General features: G+C 34.1%; 1 protein-coding gene across 1 annotated transcript in view; it reads left to right on the top strand.

Moving 5' to 3' along the window:
- Window positions 1–19239, top strand: part of LOC108750610 (RNA binding protein fox-1 homolog 2-like) — a 304555-nt gene that overhangs the window by 48448 nt on the left and 236868 nt on the right. Inside the window, exon 3 of the mRNA XM_018490163.1 lies at window positions 6383–6426. The gene's annotated coding sequence lies outside the window, so the exon portion shown is untranslated. The remainder of the gene's footprint in view (window positions 1–6382; window positions 6427–19239) is intronic.

The following is a 19239-nucleotide window of genomic DNA, read 5'->3' as shown; positions in this document are numbered from 1 at the left end:
ATACAAATCCGAAGTCCATCAAAAGCGATGAAAGAGTTCCGACAGTTCTTTTGAGAGAAGCATACAGACAAATATAGATTGCAAGTAAATAAAACTATTCAAAGGTTTTTCATTTGATATACAATATGATATTTGACATATTGCATTTGATCGACATTCCGGAATGATAAAAAAATTGCAAAACTTTACGAATGAAGGTCTCTTAGACCACACTGTGGGCGATTATTAAAGGATAGGAAGAGAAAATGGTCGGAGAGCAGTCGTTTGTGCCTGTGGAACGTTCTTTAATTAAGTTGTCGATTCGCCCTTGTTAATTCTTCGTGGCCCTGATGCGAAATCGATGACATGAGCCGCTCGAAAGCTCGAGGAGACGCTGCCATCGATGTGACGTTGGTTTGATAAAAAGTTTCTAGGAGGTAGCATTGAAGGTGTAGATCGATCTATATTCAGACAGAAATATTCAGAATTCATATCCGAGATTTGTAATATACAGAATTTCTGATTTATTCTTCTTGTTATCTATAATAATATATAGATTCTTCGATCAATTTCTGACGTCTACTTTTTCTTAGCGAAAATTTTGTCGGACGAATATTTTCTTTTCTCTCGGCCTTTTTAACGTCCTACTTTAAACGACTTTGCAGCAAAATTAAAATTCTGTAAAAGTAAGCTGTTGAAGTCCACTTATAAAGTGATGTAATATGTCGTTAACTTAGGAAAACTTTTTATGCCTTGGGATTAATATTACATACTTTGCTGTATAATCCTTATTTATTACTGATTTATAATTATTTAAATTATTAATATACGTATAATAATTAATCTATAGCTTTTTCATCGTGTTTATAAAGCTATGAATTTCTAAAGAAATTTTTGTCTGACCTAGGATTTTTAAGCATGATTCAAGTTATTAATTAAATATTTAATTAAATAGCAATACTATTAGGATGAAAACTCGCTGCGTATAAAAAAAAAGATTCAATTGTATCACAAAAAATATGTGACTGTCATACAAATTTGATTTATATCGTGTTATCCCAATTTAAACTTGATATATTGCATCAACGGCTCTCTGAAAAACAGTCTTTGTGTTATCAAAAAGTTTTTCTTTAGTGTTTCGAAGAAAAGAATATCGTTGATATCCTCGGCAATATAATTTTTAATATAACGTGCTATCCGTAATCTCTTGACGATCGATCATCGCCGGCAGGGATAATACGGTTTTCTTAATTCCACGAAGATTACTGACTGGAAGAGAGAACGAGTGGGATAGAATTAAGCAAATCGCAGAATGGAAATTATTCGAGCGGAGGAGGTGAGCAGCAGCAGCAGCAGCTGCTGCTGCTGCTGCTCTTCTCCCAGTAGGTTAGACCGGGATGAAAATTCCGCAGTGGCAATAATTCGCGTCCGCGCGGCGTCGGATGGCTTTTGCCAAGGGATCCTTCGATAAAAATTCCAGGAAAGCCAGCGTCGAGCGTCGGCGGGGCAATTTCATTCCTGACATGGCGGCATGTCGTACGTGTTCATTTGACCCGTTAAACCGGCCGTTGTGTGTCGGTAGACCGCGGAAAAATGAAATTATTTCCGTTTTCACTGCCAATGTAAAATACGAGCGAGAACAATAGTGAGCGACGAACGAGAAATTCGTGACGGACACCTAACATTTCGCTGGAAGTTGTTGAATTATTATAGAAATGCACATGACATTGTACTATAAAAACAAAAAAAAGGATCGTTAACTCGTTCAGGGCTGCCACGAAACTGGGAATCAGGGAAATGATTTCAAATTTTTAATGAAATTTTGTCTGGGAACCAGGAAAAAGTTATGAAATTTTAGGATGAGGAATTTGTAACAACCCTGTCATTCATCTGGAAAGATATTTCAACGGTTGCAAGATTATTGTTTTTCAAACCTACTTTTTAGGAGAAAACACGTTAAAAGAGAAGGGGACAAAAAATCGGTCTACAGTTTCCTACAACAATTTTCTACGGAAATGGTAGGTATTTACGGAGTTCAAAGACCGTGCGATACTTAGAGCTTGCTCTCTCTTTCTCTCTCTCCCTCTATCTCCCTTTTTTTTTTCAATTACCATTTGATTCAATTCGCGCGTGCCTTCGAGCTTTGTTATTGCGCGAAATAAAGCGGGCAGTTTTCGTTTCGTCGAAAAATCGCGCCGATAAATTCCGGCGATTCGTTCTGGCGCGACGCCGGGGTGAATAACGGCGCCGCCCCGGTTTTTCGCCTGCAAATATATCGCACGTATCCCCCATTCCCCCCCCCTCCCCCGGACGCTGCATATACTAGGCTATTTTTTTTTAGCGGCCGGTTTCCAACGCTGGACCCCTTTAACGACTCATCCGACACTTTTAAGCCTAACAGGTGGCAGATTATTGAACTCTTTCGACGGAGAGAAAAATATGTCCGTCACCTGTATCCGCCATATTTCTTCTTTTTCTTCCTTTCTTCCGCCCTACAATTCGCGTTTCAGAATTTTTTGCACGTTGCACGCAGGTATTTGAGTGCGAATCGTGATAACAGCATATCTCGCATATCGATAATTACGATCGCATTGATATACCTAATCGCGATAGAATCTTTCAACTTTTTTACGAACAGTGTCATTCATGTTACTCTTATCTTACTGAAACGCATTGTTGAAGATTGAGGACGCAATAGCTTATATTATATAACATATGCAGCTCGTTAGAAAATGAAACTACTGGCGAAACATGGATTTTTAATGATTTTATTAAGACTAGTTTTATAATTAACGATTGCCTTTTCTTTTAATGTGTACTAATATTTTACGTTTATTCGATAATAAATTTTTACAATATATACGTCTTTAAGCGTAATGACAAAACTTGTTGCGCATATCTTTTATGAAGCTGCGAAATGTACACATTTCCATAAATATTTTTTTTTCTCTTTTTACGTTGTCACCCGCGTAAATTTAATAATATTTAATCTGAAAATCGGCCGTTTTATCCGCGTTTGTGTTGCATCGCCCATCCAAAATAGGCGATATGAAATTACGAGCGATCGTTGCGCTCGCCGTTGCACTCGTATGTGAAGACGTATGCATGCGAGTATTTTCGAGCTTTATGCATACACACACATCCTACACGGAAATGGAAATGCCTGTGCGATGCCATGCGACTGTTCCGCTCGCGAAATACTGAATTGAACGCGAACACTCCGCCCCCCCCCCTCCTCCCCCAGTCTTCTCTTCGTATCCGGCTGCGAAAAATCAATTTGTTTTGTAGCAGTTCGATCCACGCGTTTCTCTCTTACGAAATTCCGCTTTTTGCGGAAGATTTATATGGCGACGCGAATTATCGGATGGCTTTGTCATAAAAATTGAGATCCGGTGCGTGACTACGTCCGAGAACGCGTTCTCTGATAAATGACGTTAAGACGGCTACTACTGACTGTCTTTAGAAAAGGCTTATTAATGTACGTGTTAATTATTCCTATATTTGACGAACTGAAATAGTAAATTTAATAACTTCATTAGTATAATCTAATCTTTCTAATCTAATCTATTCTATTTTTATTCAATTCAGAACAGTTGGAAATTATAATTCATTCATAAAATACAGTAAGTAGATTGGCAAAAAAGTTTGGTGTTTACAAAGTTTTGTGTTTATCAAATCATTATCAATCAAACTGTTTGTTGTTATTTTGACGTAAAATATCGTTAAAGACGTCATTTTATTTGAGTAGTAATATTTATTAAAAAACAAACGTGGAATGTTAATTATATCTTGAAATATTAAGCAGCTTATTCAAAATGTGTATGTGCGCGCGCGCGTGTGTGTGTGTGTGTGTGTGTGTGAGATCACCTTTAGCTTTGACTGAAACTTTAAGACGTTTCGGAAACGCATTAATAATGTTCGTGCATTTTTTTATGGATAAATTCTTCCTAGATATTACAATAGAACGATCTCCACTTTACCAATAAAAATCTTATAGTACATTCTTTTTTGTATTTAATAAGATGTAATTAACCATTTCAAAGTTTGTTTTTTTAAATGTACGTTACTACAAAAGTTGATGTTATTTGTCATTTTGCATTTTAATGTAAAAATGACGTTTTTAATGTCATTTTAAATAGATAATGATCTGATAAATACATAAAACGTTTGTCATTTTATGTATTTTTTTTTATATTACAAAATATATTACAAATTCAATTTTTTTTATTTTCGTAACTCTTTATGTAATATATATATATATATATTTTTTTTTTTCGATTGAAATCGAAACAATGTAGATTCGATTAAAACTTAAGTTAAATAATGATACAAAGAAAAACGTGGAATATTTATGCATGATCGGATAAAATATTTTTTGTTTCTCTTATAACATTAATTGTAATAAATGCGAGTGTCGCTCGAAGATATTATCAATGCAAGCACGTGAAACTGGTGAAAGTGTGTTGTCATCTATATTCTGCGTGAAATCTACAAAACCTGCATTCATTTTCATTTTATGGCATTTTACCATCAAACTCGCATGTGCGCTAAGCAAATCCGCCTCTTAGGGTTTAATAAATGATGTCACGCGCGGAACACCAACAGGAATTAACTGAAACGAAATACGATGAAAAAGGATTAACGGCGGAACAAAACCTTAGTAATCCTGAATCCTCTAGCGCATTACCGGATTGGCCATAGAAATTTATTTTCACGTTTTCTCTGGCGCGCTTTCTTCCGTTCTCTTCCACGCGATGAAATTTTTAGTACTGTTTCAGAAAAATGTTGTGCGCTTTGCTACATTCGTTGGCAGGCTGAATAATGTGATAAACAAGATTTTATTCATGAGATTAATACACGTACCTTTGTGCTTGTAGAACGTAACAGAGCGCAACGTTACATTTTTATTCATTAAAAACTAACATATTACAATTCCCTTGCCTGTATATCTGTTTCTCTCAATAGTGAAAAAGAAGAAACTAAAATTATAACGAATTCCACTTAACGAGTGCACGGAAACATAATGTATCTCATTAATTTTATTTTAATTGTTGCTACATGTAATATGTTGGACTGTAATATTTTTACGAATATTATCTATTCAGGATAAAAAGTAATTGTATCTTACGTATACAAAAAGTATACTTTTCTTATATTATCTAAAAATATTTGTTATTAATTTACGATAAAGTATAAACCTATTTTAGTTCTAACTTAAGAGAGTCACATATCATATTCAAAATCAAATGGAAGTAAAACAATCTCTTCCAATTGCTCGAAGCTAGCGGCAATAGGAATTTAATTTTAGCACTGGTTAGTTACATGAGGAGCATGTCCTCCACATTCTAGCACTCGATTAAACTGCGACATTTCCACGGAAACTTTTCGTTTCGCAGGTATATACGAGTTTCGCTTCCCGTGCCCATTCGGGAGACACGAAGACGTCATCTGTACTAATGTACGTTCCTTGTCATGAAAACCAGCTTAACCGATATGCGATAATCTGTTTGCCTAACACGAATCTAGATTACTGATTATTTATAATTATTATTTATACTGCTTATTATTTATTTTTTTCAGTCTATATTACTTTGCAGTTTTCACATCTTTCTTAATCTTTCGTGGTCTATCCAATGTTTTTTTTAATATAATATATTAATTCAACCGGGTCACTAATGTCTAATTATATGCTTCAAAGAATCTTTGGGTTTTACAAATCTGAAAAAATTCTGATACACTTTTTCGACATTTAATAATATAATTTTACAATGATATAAACGAAACGATTTTCACACAACGATTTTTGTACGTGTCTAAATAATTTAAAATTAGAAATTGGCTAACTGGATCTTCAAAGTCTCGGTTGAACCACGAAGGATTGATTGTGATTCGATCGCATATCTGCTTTGGCAGAAACATGTTATATATATATATACTGATACATAAACAGATACACTACATCCAAAAGATAAACCATGACGCGTTGCACTGAAAAAAAAATTTACGAAGTTTTAATAAATATTTATTAAAACTTTGTAAGTTTTTGTTAGTGTACGTGTACACAATACAAAATAAAAAATATAAATTAAATTAGAAAAGTTTAAAAAGTATATAAATTAAAGTATTGCCATTTTAAAAGAATACTATTCTTTTCTAATTAGAATTAATTCGAAAGAGACTTTTCTTTCCTATTATACAATTGCAGAACGATTTGTTGAAATCTACAGATTTGTTTGTGAGAATGGAATGCTTTATTACATTTAACAATACACTGTTTCGACGTACTGTAGCTTTCAGGAAACGGCAGCTAATTATTCGCTTAGTTAAAGTCGAAGTTAGTTACAATTATGCGACAAACTCTGGCATGATTAATAATAACATCCATATATCTGTATTGTTCCAGATTCGTGCTAGCCTCGTCCAGTTTGACTTTCGTCCCTTCGTTAGGTGAGTAACATCGTTAACATTGTTTGCAAAATTGGATTCTAAAGCATATTTCATAGTTTATAGAATAGATAGATACACTTACTTGTGTAATTGAGACTTTGAGATTTTTGTGGATATAGTTTGAGAAACTAGTCTTTTATCAGAAAGATTTCGGAACTAAGAATTTGCTAAGAATTTGCAGTTATTTTAGGCTAGTGCGAGTTTCATCAAACGAGTAAATTTCTGCACGACAATTATTGAAACGGTTTTAACAAAGAAAATGCATTTGGCAAAGTGCAGAGGGAATGAGAGCTTGACATGCGTTACGCAGAAAAACAGCGACGAGAAAGGAGTCGTTAATAGGGGATGTTGAACAATAGCCACTTCTTTTTACAGTAGGAAAATATTAACAGAAATGTGAATGTACGCGGTCGTTGAAAAAAAGGATTCAAAGCGAGAGAAATATTTACGTCATATCTTGCATCAGATATAACGATAAATCTATTGGATGAGTTAATTGCTACAAATGTCTATAGATCTGCGAGGTGCAATTTTTATCCACCTATAAAGATTTGATTTGTTTAATACGTTTTAAATATGTAACTTCCCGCCGCCGCTGGCGATTGGAGTCTTTAAAGACACTCGACGTTTCGATTCTGTAAATTTTAATACAGATAAATTTAAATCTGTAAAAGACAAAGTACAGATAAAGTCCGACTTCTATGATAAAAACTCGTTATTTAAGTGTCAAACTTCGACATGAGTTACATCAAAATTTGTTCAGACTTTTATATAATTCAAAAATAATAAAAAATTTGTCCTGTCCCTCGAAGATTCTTGCTGACGGAAAGGAATTAAAATTTATGCGGAGAGTTAAAAATCTAATCATGTTGAAAACAAGACGGTACAAATTAATAATTGTTCGAAATTTAGAACTCACATTTTTGGGCGCAAATTTTGATTTATTAACATCTGAAAGTGGCACTGGCTGTCATTTGGTTAGTTTCTAAATTTTATTCTTAGTTTGCATACGTATTGAACGATACGTCGGTATTAAATTAGATTCAGTATGAAATCCACATTTAAAGCGGAAATATTGTCTGTATTGCGAATATGTCTGTATTGTATCAATATGTATTCAACTTCGTTATTTGACTTTGGGAAGGTATTGAGTATAACGAATACGCTCAGACGCGATTCTTTCGCATAGAAAAGCATGCAACACAGAAAGAATCGTTAACGACGCCGTGTGCCAAAGGGACTGTGTGAGATGGTAAAAAGCACGTGTGCAACTGCCTCCGCTCGAGTTTCGCGCGCGTATTGACGCGTGTGCATTTGCAGACAAAACTGCGAAGATGAAAGAGGGATAGCGTTGGGGAATGGGGATAAGGCGAAAAATCGGACTATGGCGGCGCCGCGGCGGCAGGGTGACGGATGGAAAATGCACTCAGCTCTCTCGATTCAACCGGCCACAGTGGTAACGTAGCACTTTTCATCCTGCGATCGATGCGTGGCCGCCACCGCCGTCGCCGCCGCCGCCGCCGCCGCCGCCTTGAAAGCGCGCGAAGGAGCGACGAGGAGGATCGGCTCGAAAGAGGAGTCGGCGAGGAGGTGAAACGCGGTGGAGAACGAAGAAAGGTGGGTGGATGGGATGGACGTGCACCATCTTGCACTCCATTCCGCGGCACTCCATACCACTTCTGCGTCGCCGCCTTCGCGCCCGTCTCTTGCTCGAAGCCTTTTCTTTCTTCGCTTTAACTCTCTTCGCTCGCTTTCTTTTTTTTTTTTTTTCGCGCACACTCGTCTCTTTCCGCCCTCATGGCGTTCTTGGCGCCGAGCTCTCGAGGATGAATCCCGAAGTGCCGGAAGATCCAGGACTCGGAATGTTGCGACTGCGAGCTTACACGCATCGCCAGTTACGAGGAGAGAAACGAGATTCACCCCGTCTTTTGTAAAGAGAAGTAGTTCGTACCGCCATTTCTCGAAATTCCGACGTCTCATCTTGCTTACTTCGCGGAACCACCGCGTAAGTACGATTGCAACGAGCCGTGCGACTGCCTTCGCATTCCTTTGCGGCCGGGTTAACGGATAAAATTGTCCCTTTGCTCGTGAACAATATCTTCGTTCAACGCTTTCGTCCTCCTCTAACAATGATCCTCTAATGTGGAGACACTGCCGATGTAAGCCGATGATAAATGGTATATGTGCGAAAAGGTAGATTATGCATAGGGTTGCCGCAAAACTAGAAATCAGAGAGATCTGGGAAATGCGTCACATGGGAAAGAAAGGTTCCCTGTCGCCGCTAATCTTGGTTTGTTAAAATTTATTTGCCGTCGTAACCATAAATTTGTAAACTATAGCGAGAGAAATGGTTTGTTATAATATAGGTATCATAGCTAAGATATTAGCTGTTTATATTTTACATTTACGATTTAGTTACCACACGCAGTTTAAAAAAAAAATTAAAAAACGTTAAGAAAATTAAAATTTTTGTTTTAAAGAAGTTTGATGTACGTGCATCACACACCTACGCAGCTTTGAAATACTTCCTTAACAATTAATTGCAAGTAGTGTCAGTAACAATAATTTACATTACTGTATTAAATTTCTCTCAATTAAATATTTGATTTGTAAATTAGGACGAAAATAAAAAAATTTCAAAATATTATTGAAAACATCAGGGAAAATTATTGACATTTTGTGTGGAAATCAGAGAAAAGTTGTGATTTTGGGATGAGGATTTGTGATAATCTTGTTTCAGAAACGTGTCTTTTTACTTACCGTTTCTCGAAAGTTTGGTAAAAGAAAACTGACCTTAGGCATAGTTAGTTTCAGTGACCCTCTTATTCTTAGACTCGTTTTGGTCGTTGACACGAAGGGTGGCATTCTCCCCCGTGAAATGTTTCTTCGTAAGTAATTACGAAGAATTACTCGAAGCTATATTATTCTTTTTAAATGGAACAATTTCCTACTTAATTTAAGTGCTTTGGCCTGCGTGCGATGTCATGTACAATCATTAACGTAAGAGGCAATTCTAAAGGAGTTTTATATCCTATTCTATTAATAATTGATTATAGCAATTAAATTGTATACATGGAATTTTTTGTATACCGTTAATATGATTGCGTTTTTACTTTTTTAAAATGATTCGATAGACACGTAGTAGTGAGAATCCATTCCGTGTATTAATTTATACACACTTCGTTAAAGCTCACAGGTTTGGACTGCAATAACATAAAGTAAAATATTATATTTCTGCTGAATTGAATATACGTTATCGAATAGTGTTACTTGCAAACTTCGTGCACTCCCCTGGGCAGTGTAAAGCTCCAGTTTAAGTGACGAGTATGCGCGGCAACAAACCGTAACCGGCTTTATGGGGATAGTAGCTGAAACTCCCTCAGAGTCATCGATCTGTTCCCAATGCATGAAATTAAGACGTTCGTGACGTTATAGACACGTGACTTTACATACGTTACACTATCTGAGCATTGTTATAGTTAATCGGAGGATCTGCAATGCAGATCTCGCAAGTCAAATATATTACGATCCATTTCCACGAATAATAAGAAAGAGCTTCAGTTATAATTTCTTACTCTTCTCACGTAAAATTTTTATTTGCGTGCGAAAGACTACGTATTTTTTTTATTTTTTTTTTTTTTGGATAACTGAAGATACATACAAATTAACATGAAGTTAAGAGACTACTTTGCGTGCTTTTCCTAGATAGTTCCAAATAGCTTTCTTTCAGAGTTGGCAAGTAACGCGTTATTTGTAACGTTGTAACCGCCATTAAAAATTGCAATATCACTATCAAATTGTTTAGTATAAAAAGTAACGGCAAAGTAACGGAAAAGTAACGTCTGCCAACCTTGCTTTCTTTATATAATATTTAAATTTTTTTAAATTAACATTGCACTAAATTTTGGAAATATTTTTATCAATTACATTATTGATTATTTTTAATTTATGTTTACGACATTACGAAGAATATCTTATTGAATGTGGTGTAAAAATCCATAAATGATCCAGAAGCCGTGGAAGTAAAAATCATTCTCTTTAAATAACACGTCGGAAAAATATATACTCGTAAAGTTGGTCGTTCCAGTAGCCAATCGATATTTCTAGGTAGAAGAAAACGTAGTTTTCTCATTGAAACTTTCCCAAGAAACAAGAAGGAATTGTCGAGAAGCGAATGGGAATAACGTGTCTGATCCTATTGAATTTTCTTTCATTGTTCACAGCTAGATGATTCGTGCGTGCCAGTCGACAATATTGATGCTAATCATTATTCTCATCGAATAAATGAGATTTTCTCGTTGTATCGAACTTATTCAACCGCGCCAGAATAATATATTCCGCATTAATAAGATGTTTTGTCATCGCGTTTCTAAATTTAGGTTACTAGTTACTCTTATTTTGGAAATTATATCACGCATCAATAATCGTGTCATATAACAAGCAATTTGCGTTAATTGTAATGCTACGTTAAAACGCGACGAAAAATATAAAACTTGCTACACGAATTAAAAGTAATTTTTATTGAAGGTTATGATCGAAGTGTGTCAGCATTAAAACGATAAATTTATATTGCTTGTAAGAATACGATGATGTTATAAAAATAAACTTTATCGTACAAATTGCTTGTTAAAGTTCTGCATTTATGATATATGCAAAAATATGTACGTCGTTATACAATAGTAAATGGATGAAAGTACTCTCTAAATCTCTTAGAGTGAAAATTGAGTCAGTCTTTGAAAAAGAGTGAGAATATTTTCACTCTTTTTCAAAGAAAAAGAGTGACAGATTTGTGAGATTTCACTCTTTTGGAATGAGATTCTTTTTAAGAGACGAAATCTTATATTCTAAAAAAAGGAGTGAGATTTCATTTATTTGGAGAGTGAATCTCACTCCAAAAAAACAAAAATCTCCCAGGGTGAAAATATTTTTGCTCTATTTCAAAGATTAGTTCAATTTTCAGTCTTTTTAAGTGAGATTTCACTCTAAAAGATTTAGAGTGTAGGAAAATAGATTTTAAGACTTGCGCAAAGTAAAGGAACAATGAAACCAACGTACGTCACGATCGTTATATTACCCTCTTTATCATCGTTTCTCCGGCATGTACTTAGTATGATTTCATTGGTATGCAAGTGCAACGTGGCGTTTGGACAAGTAAGGGATGGCGCCGCGAAGCTTGGGCGAGAAAAGTTTGGGTGAGATCGCGCCGACGACTCGCGTGAGAAACTTTACGAGAGAACGAACTCGTTTAAAGGTTTTTCATCTCCGGGGAGATAGATGTCCGCTGCCTGCTACCGTGGCAGCGGCGAATCGAGTTTTTGCGCTTAAACTTTAAGCGAAACAATTTCGTTCGGCCGTTTAATTCGCGACGTTTGTTACGTCAGCGTTTACCGGGAGAATACATATTTTCCACCTCGGAGCTCGTGCGCCGGTTTAAGAAAAATCGTGGGAAACTTTTCAACGTTGTGACGTACGGGGTATGATATACCGACAATGAATTACTTGCTGGAAACGTTGGACAGGCCAGGATTTAATGTAGGAATTATTAAAAGTTGAAGCCGGAAATACTTTATACACTAATTTGGCTGTATAGAAATAGAAATATTTATAATAATGTAGAAGTATACGTTAATTTTTTACACGGAGAGGACGGTTTTATTAAAGTAAAAGAAACTCGATTCTAAAAAATTTAACTAAATCTAAAAATAATTTCGTTGGATTATCAAAATAATTGCTAGAATGTTAAAACTTTTTGCAGCATTACTCGTTGTGCTTGAGATTTGTATGTAATTATTTTGATATTTCAAAATTATTTTCAGATTTGTATCTATTTAAATTTTCTGATGATATTTCAGCAAAAATTATTCTTTCTGTGTAGTGGCGTTGAATAGGAAAAAAATTGATTTTTTATCATTAATTTCTTTTCTTCCTTTTTCTCGCTCTTATATCTTTCTTCTCTTATTCTTTTTGGATGGATTTAACAAACAATTGTTAAATAAAACTATGAGAAATTATATTATTGTTCGATCAATGTTTCTTTTGTATACACTTTGCATGAAAGCAGCCATTTACGGTAGAAATATAAAGATTGCATTTTTTAACAAGTCCTTTTTCAATTTTTTTTTACCTTGCTTGTTTTCCGTCTTTTGAAAAATTCCCTTGCAAGACGAAACAAAAGTTATACCAAGCACGTTACTAGGACGATAACGACGTGCTTAAAAAGCATGCTTTATTCTTTCTGGTAAGGAACTTTCGTCTTGCTTCTTCGAGATAGAATCTTTAACGAAGTACTTAAAATTTTTCTTCTAAAAGCGAGATATATCACGAGGACAGCATCTCGCAATAAAGCGTTATTCGATCTATTATTCTATGTAAGAATAGATAATCAGTTTTTTATTCTCATTCAGACAAAAAAAGAGTATCTGAAGAGATGTCGCGATGAATGAAATAAATGCAATAACGTGTAGGATGAAGTATAAATAATTTTAAAAAGAAGAAGAATGAAAATTAATTGGTTTTCTGGATAGTCAACAAATTGCCTGAAGCGTTCATACATGTATATAGCTGGAATTAAATTTAACGCGCTTCATTTGTCTCAAACAGTCCACTTAAACTTTTGTATTAATTTAACACAAAATTTTTGTGGACTGTTGAAGATGATTATGTTATAATGTACAAATATTACTTTAAAAAAACTGACACAAAAAGTGTAACACTGACACAATTTGTAAGCAAATGTTTTTTCAGTAATAATGATTTTTATTTGTTCACTTACTCATAAATTATGTTCAGTTTCAATAGAGATGTTTAACATTTCAACACAAAATATTTTAATAATATTATAATACATTATATTAAATTAATACTTGAATTTGTTAAAAATTTAATGCAAAATTTTAATAAGAATTTAAGTGGACCGGCTTTACCATAAATATACAATGTTTTTTTTTTTATTATTATATGATAAACTGCACATATTATACATGTTTTCTTAAAAAAATTTTAACTTTACTTAATCTCTCAGAACTTCAGTGCTATACGCAAAGAATAATTTCATAGTAGCGTGTCGTCATTAATCTAACGATAATAACAAGATTGCTATGTACGTGCTTACTATATTTACGCGAAGTATAATTTCAGAAAATGGTATTGTCGCATGTCGCTAATAAACTTCTTACCGCCGAAAGTCGTCACGTACCATCGTGCACCTTCGCAAAATTTTCACCGTTTGACACGCTAACTTTCAACGTTCTAACCTTCCGAGAGTTTGCGCTCCAAATTGCATGATTGCATTCTGTATACGAATTTAATGACGCATTCATTCGACTTTCGTCCATCAAGTTAACATTTGTATGACACACTTGGTAATTTATTTCTTTCATTCATCACTTGTTGCTCCGTCGGAAACAATATATTTTAAAAAAGATGAACAAGCGATGTAATTTACCTTCCAGATTGAAATAATCTGTCACACTTTGTTCTTTTAAACTGATCCCATATTTATTTCATGCAAAATTTGAATCTGACAATTTGAAGTTTCTGGACACGATAACAGACTATGTTTCGGAAGTTTTACATAAATAGACCAATTTTTTCATAATGGTTTGTCGTTGATTAGAAATAAAAAATTTTTTATTTTCAAATTGCTTTTTGATATAAATTGTGTAGTAATAGTCGACATACATTTTTTATTAGTTTTGTTTTTTATTATTTTTATTATTTATTTATTTCGTTTTAAATACTTTTTATAGTGTACTTTTTATACAATAGTTTGCTTTTGGCTGAAATGCAGATTACAGATTTTGAAATAATTATCATTGCTTTCTAAGTGTAGCAGTTTTTTTTCTATTTTGACCAAGTTACAAAGTAAATTTCGCTACGTGCATGATTCCATTCTATTTAAAGTAATCTCTCCTCTATGAATTAATTTCGAAACAGCTGCGAGCGATGTTCTCGAAGTAATTTGATCCATTTTACTTGGACCCGCAGCAGCCTCTGTTAATCACAGAACAATAATACTCGTCCAATACTAACGGCACATGGCTAATTACGTGATTACTAATTGGCATAGTATCCTGCGAGTGAGGCTGTCGGTTGGGCAAACACGTTGATTCGCGTAAATATATCTTACAACAAGCACACGCTTTTACATGGCCATGTAGTGTGTATCGATTATGCGTTCGCTCTCATTCTGGGTAGAATTAATGCGTGGATTGGATACGCGCTCCCGGGACTTATTAATTTCACAAATCACGGGCCGAGTGACAAATTTCGCTCGTTTTCTCTGATTTCAGCGCCATTTGCGCCAATTATATGACGGACTCGAATTAATGAACGCAGCCGCTGCGCCGCAATTTGCGTTTACGATATCGCGATATGTTTGTTCCGTATTTTTCGGAGGACAACGAACGATGGATTCAAATTTAGGACGGGGCTTTTAATATTACTTTTAATATTTCGTCTTATCGATTATCGTGTATATTTTAATTACGTGTATTTTAATTACGCATTGTGCGAACGATTATAAGATTAATGGAATATGAAAAATCTGTTTTTTAATTAATACAAATTCTTTCATCTGCAATCGCGTGTACGAATTATTTTATTATTTGCTAAATCACAAGATTGTACGCAATAAAAATATATTTAAAAAAATATAAATTTTGTATTTGTGTCAGAAACAGTCCACTCAAATCCTTGTTAAAATTTTATGAAAATTTTTAAGTATGTGCTAATTTAGCATAATATGATTGTTATTTGACTGTTGTTAATATGACTGTTTTGTGTTAAATTGATATTCAACATTTTTTAATTTTTTCAAAATAACACAATTTGTGAGTAAATAAATGAATAATATGAAAATAATATTTTTTTAAAACGAAAAGATAAATGAATGAAATGTGTTTAACATGTGTTTTTAAATATCATATATATTAATTTTGAAGATATATAATTGTTTACAAATTGGGTCAATGTTACGTTTTTTTGGTGGTAATTTTTCATAATATTTGTGTTTTTTCCAATATATTCTTGTGTTAATTTAACATAAATTTGAGTAGACCATTAGGAATATAAAAAATATATATATGTTAAATTTAATACAAATTTTTTTCTAACTTTCTAATAAGAATATAAATCTGAGATTTATCATTATTATTATTATGTTTTTCTTTAGATTCAAGGATATAAAACAAAAATAATTTTTGTATATCTCTCGTACCATATAAAATAAAAATGATGTAATGACGTAATTAAAATTTGCAGTGATACCTCGTGTTATAATTTACCACATTTTATCGAGATATAAAGCAATACGGAAAGGGCATAAACATGCACATTGGCTCTCGATAACCGTCTACAGTTTCACTGTCAATTACATTGAATGAATGAGTTGATATTTTTGCTGTTTATCCAACGCCGGCGGTATCTGCCTTCAAACGACACTTTTACAAGCGCACATGATCGATTATGCTCTCAGCATCAATGATGTATTACACTACAATTTACAATTTGTCATGTGATTTATCGTATTGTATAAACAATCACGATATTTATACAAATATTAACATTACGTTTTGATTTATAGAAACTGTATATATTGGTTGGTACGCGTTGCATTTTACGTGGAAACGAATAAGTATTCGATTGGACGCACATTAATAAATATTATCTCAAATAGAGGGAAGGTTCTCGAATAATAAATAAATTGTTTTTCGCTTCGATACTCTAAGGGGAAAAAGAAATGGGAGAGAAAATGCGCGCATCCATCTAGATGTTAGGAGTTACTCGATAATGGAAACTTAAAAGACCATAGATCTGCTCGTTCTTTGATGCCAACGCCCTTCGTAAAAGAGAAATAACGTGCAGCACGTGAGCTGCAGTTAGCTAAAAAGTTTTTTGCGCATGAAGAATTCACGCTTTTAATATAACGTTGTAATTCTTTTATTTACAAACAATTTATTTAATAAATTTATTTAATAAATTGTTAATAACAGTTTAAAGAAGTTACGATGAAAAAATAAGATTATTTCGTATAAAGTAAGAGATTTTATTATTTTGTCTCTTTAATATAGTACAATATATTTTATATATTTTTTTTCTGGCTAAGAATTTTGAACGACTTATCTATATAAATATAAAGCGGAGAATGATTTTAATTCTCGTGAAATATCAATAATGAATTAATACGTTCCACGCGTTGTCTGCGATGATTTCCCTTTAATCGTATAAATATATCGAAGTATCGACGTGACTCACTAAATATTAATCGTCACGTCCGAATACGCGGCATGCCCGGTTTTCCGAGAGTTCACAGATGTAATATGCGAATAATTTACGTCTCCAAAAGCGAGATAGATGCGCCGCACCTCTTTGTGAGCGCTCGACGGAGCGCGTATTTGTACAGCCATACGCACATATACATACGTATTCCGGTCGCGTTATCTTGTGCATAGTACACGAGGCGGATAAGCTTTGGCCGCCGCAAGCTCCTTTGATCTGTCCTATTATATGCGCCAGCTTTCTACAGCAGCTTCCCACGGGCGCGCCGTCCGGCGTATGACTGTACGTTAAAGCCGCAGAAAGCAATTTCGCCCGATAACTTCTTCGATTAGGCGAAATGTCGACGGTTGTGTGGCGTACGAGAGATGTAGAGATCTAGAATTATGGTTGTCGCGGATGGTTGCGCGACGATGCTGGCAGAGATTTTCCTGGTTTTGATGTGCCCTTGTGCTGCCTGAGATAATTTCATCTTGGTGAAGCGCCTGCCAATACGACGCAATTTGACGTTCGAATGGCACGTTTGATTTGTGCCAAATTAATTCGTATATTGTACGAATTTATCGGATTTGTAAATGTATCTTGTCCATTAAATTGCGCGTAATTTTGCGTCAAACTACGAAGATAACACGAATAAGCGTAATTTTTAAGAATTTCAACATTTTTTTGTGCTTAATATTTCGCTACTAATTTATGTCAAGTTTTATTGATATTTGTTGAGAGTTATTTATTTCAGAGAATTGTAAAATCATTCGTTTGAATTTTTTCTTCAATTTTATTGAATTAACAATATCTTCGAAGAAGAAATAATTTTTTATACAGTATAATCTCGATATAAGTATATAATCCTGAATATAATTTTAAACTTTTTAAATCTGCTTTTGGGACGAAATCCACTTCGTTGGATAACTTTTTCCATTATGCGAGATATGGAAAATGCGGTCCACGAGATGTAAAACTGAAATTATATCCCGCGGGGGTTTAAGGTAGGGAAAGAGAATAGAAAGAACGTTTCCGGGTTTTGCTTCGCTTTGGTCGCAACTGAACACGTGATTGAATTAGCTGCCTCTTAGCGAAGAGGAGTGATGCAGTAATGATGTTAGTCAGCAATAATTTGCTGAGTAGAATAGAGATATTTCCATGATGTGGCTGCTGCGATGTGATATTAATTAATTTATCACTTTTTAAATTGAACGATAATAATTATTATAATTGAAATGTAAACAGAATATCCTAAGTATTATGTCACTTTCGTTGATCTGTATAGAAAGAACGATTTTGCAGAAGTATCTAAAAATTTAGACAGATCTGAAAATAACTTTTAGACCATCAGAATAATTTTGTAGGAATCTCAAGCATGATGAGTAATGCTATAAAAAGCTTTGATATTCTAGCAACGAGTTTGAGCGTCCTATATAATTATTTTGACGGTCCAACAAAATTATTTTTAGATGTCTAGCTAAAATTGTAGATATTTTAGGAAAGCTATTCTTTTCATGTAAATATTTAAAGTTTATTTGAGAATGTTATTTATTTCAATGTTAGAACACTGACAATATTTAAGATTAGTTATAATGACTAAAGATGGGAAATTATATATAGAAAAATTATATAATTAATATTCAGATTAAATTATGATAAATAAAAAATTATAATTGTGATACATATTTATTGGAATTTTATACTTGATAATGTAATTGCGCATTAAAAAAAGATTGGGAAATATAGTAGATATATTTTATAAAAAATGTATTATTTACTTCTAGCAACAAGAACAATTTCTTCTTTATAACACTAGTTCGATATTCTTCTGATAAACGAAGTACAAGCCAGCTTGTTATATGGATCGAAGGGTCGCTTTTATCTGTCTGTTCTTTTTCTCTCTGCCGCCTACACAGTGGATTGACGTTAAATCGCGAGTGTCACGCGCAGGCATTTACGCGGCCGGGACCATCACGGAACACTCTCAATCTCATTCATGACTTGGTTGGTCGGAAGCTCCTGAAAAATCGTGAAAAATTGGAGCGGGCAACTTCCTTCAATTTTCGTTACCCGTAAGTCTGTTACGTCTCCTGATTCGGGCTAAACCTCGCGATAAATAGAATTTTATCGCACCGAAGTCCCTCAGCATTTTGGTGACATGGAAAAAAGTAAAAAGAATTTATCGCCGAGCGAAAAATGTCTATTTCGTCGCGCGTAAAACGAAGACACGTTCTTTGATAGAATTTTATTCTTTTCATGCGCGCAATGTCTTTTACCGTCAGCCTTTGATGAAAAAAACGGTTACATCGCGAAAAAATTCGCCGATATCGAATTTTATAAAGGTCATCGGGTTGTTTTGCGAATTTAGATAAACAAGAAGTCTCGTTCTTGTGTGCACCACGAACGGACACTAGCTTTTCGTTATTTTATAAAAAAAAAAAATTTTTGCTTCTTTAAAAGCGTCGGAAATGAAATTACATGAATGTGAAATTCGTTTTGTAAGAAAATTAAGAAATCTCTCTCTCTCTCTCTCTCTCTCTCTATATATATATATAT

Source organism: Trachymyrmex septentrionalis, unplaced genomic scaffold (genome assembly GCF_001594115.1).
Source record: "Trachymyrmex septentrionalis isolate Tsep2-gDNA-1 unplaced genomic scaffold, Tsep1.0 scaffold37, whole genome shotgun sequence".
NCBI classification, from domain to species: domain Eukaryota; kingdom Metazoa; phylum Arthropoda; class Insecta; order Hymenoptera; family Formicidae; genus Trachymyrmex; species Trachymyrmex septentrionalis.
This window is presented reverse-complemented; position numbering and strand designations above follow the sequence as displayed.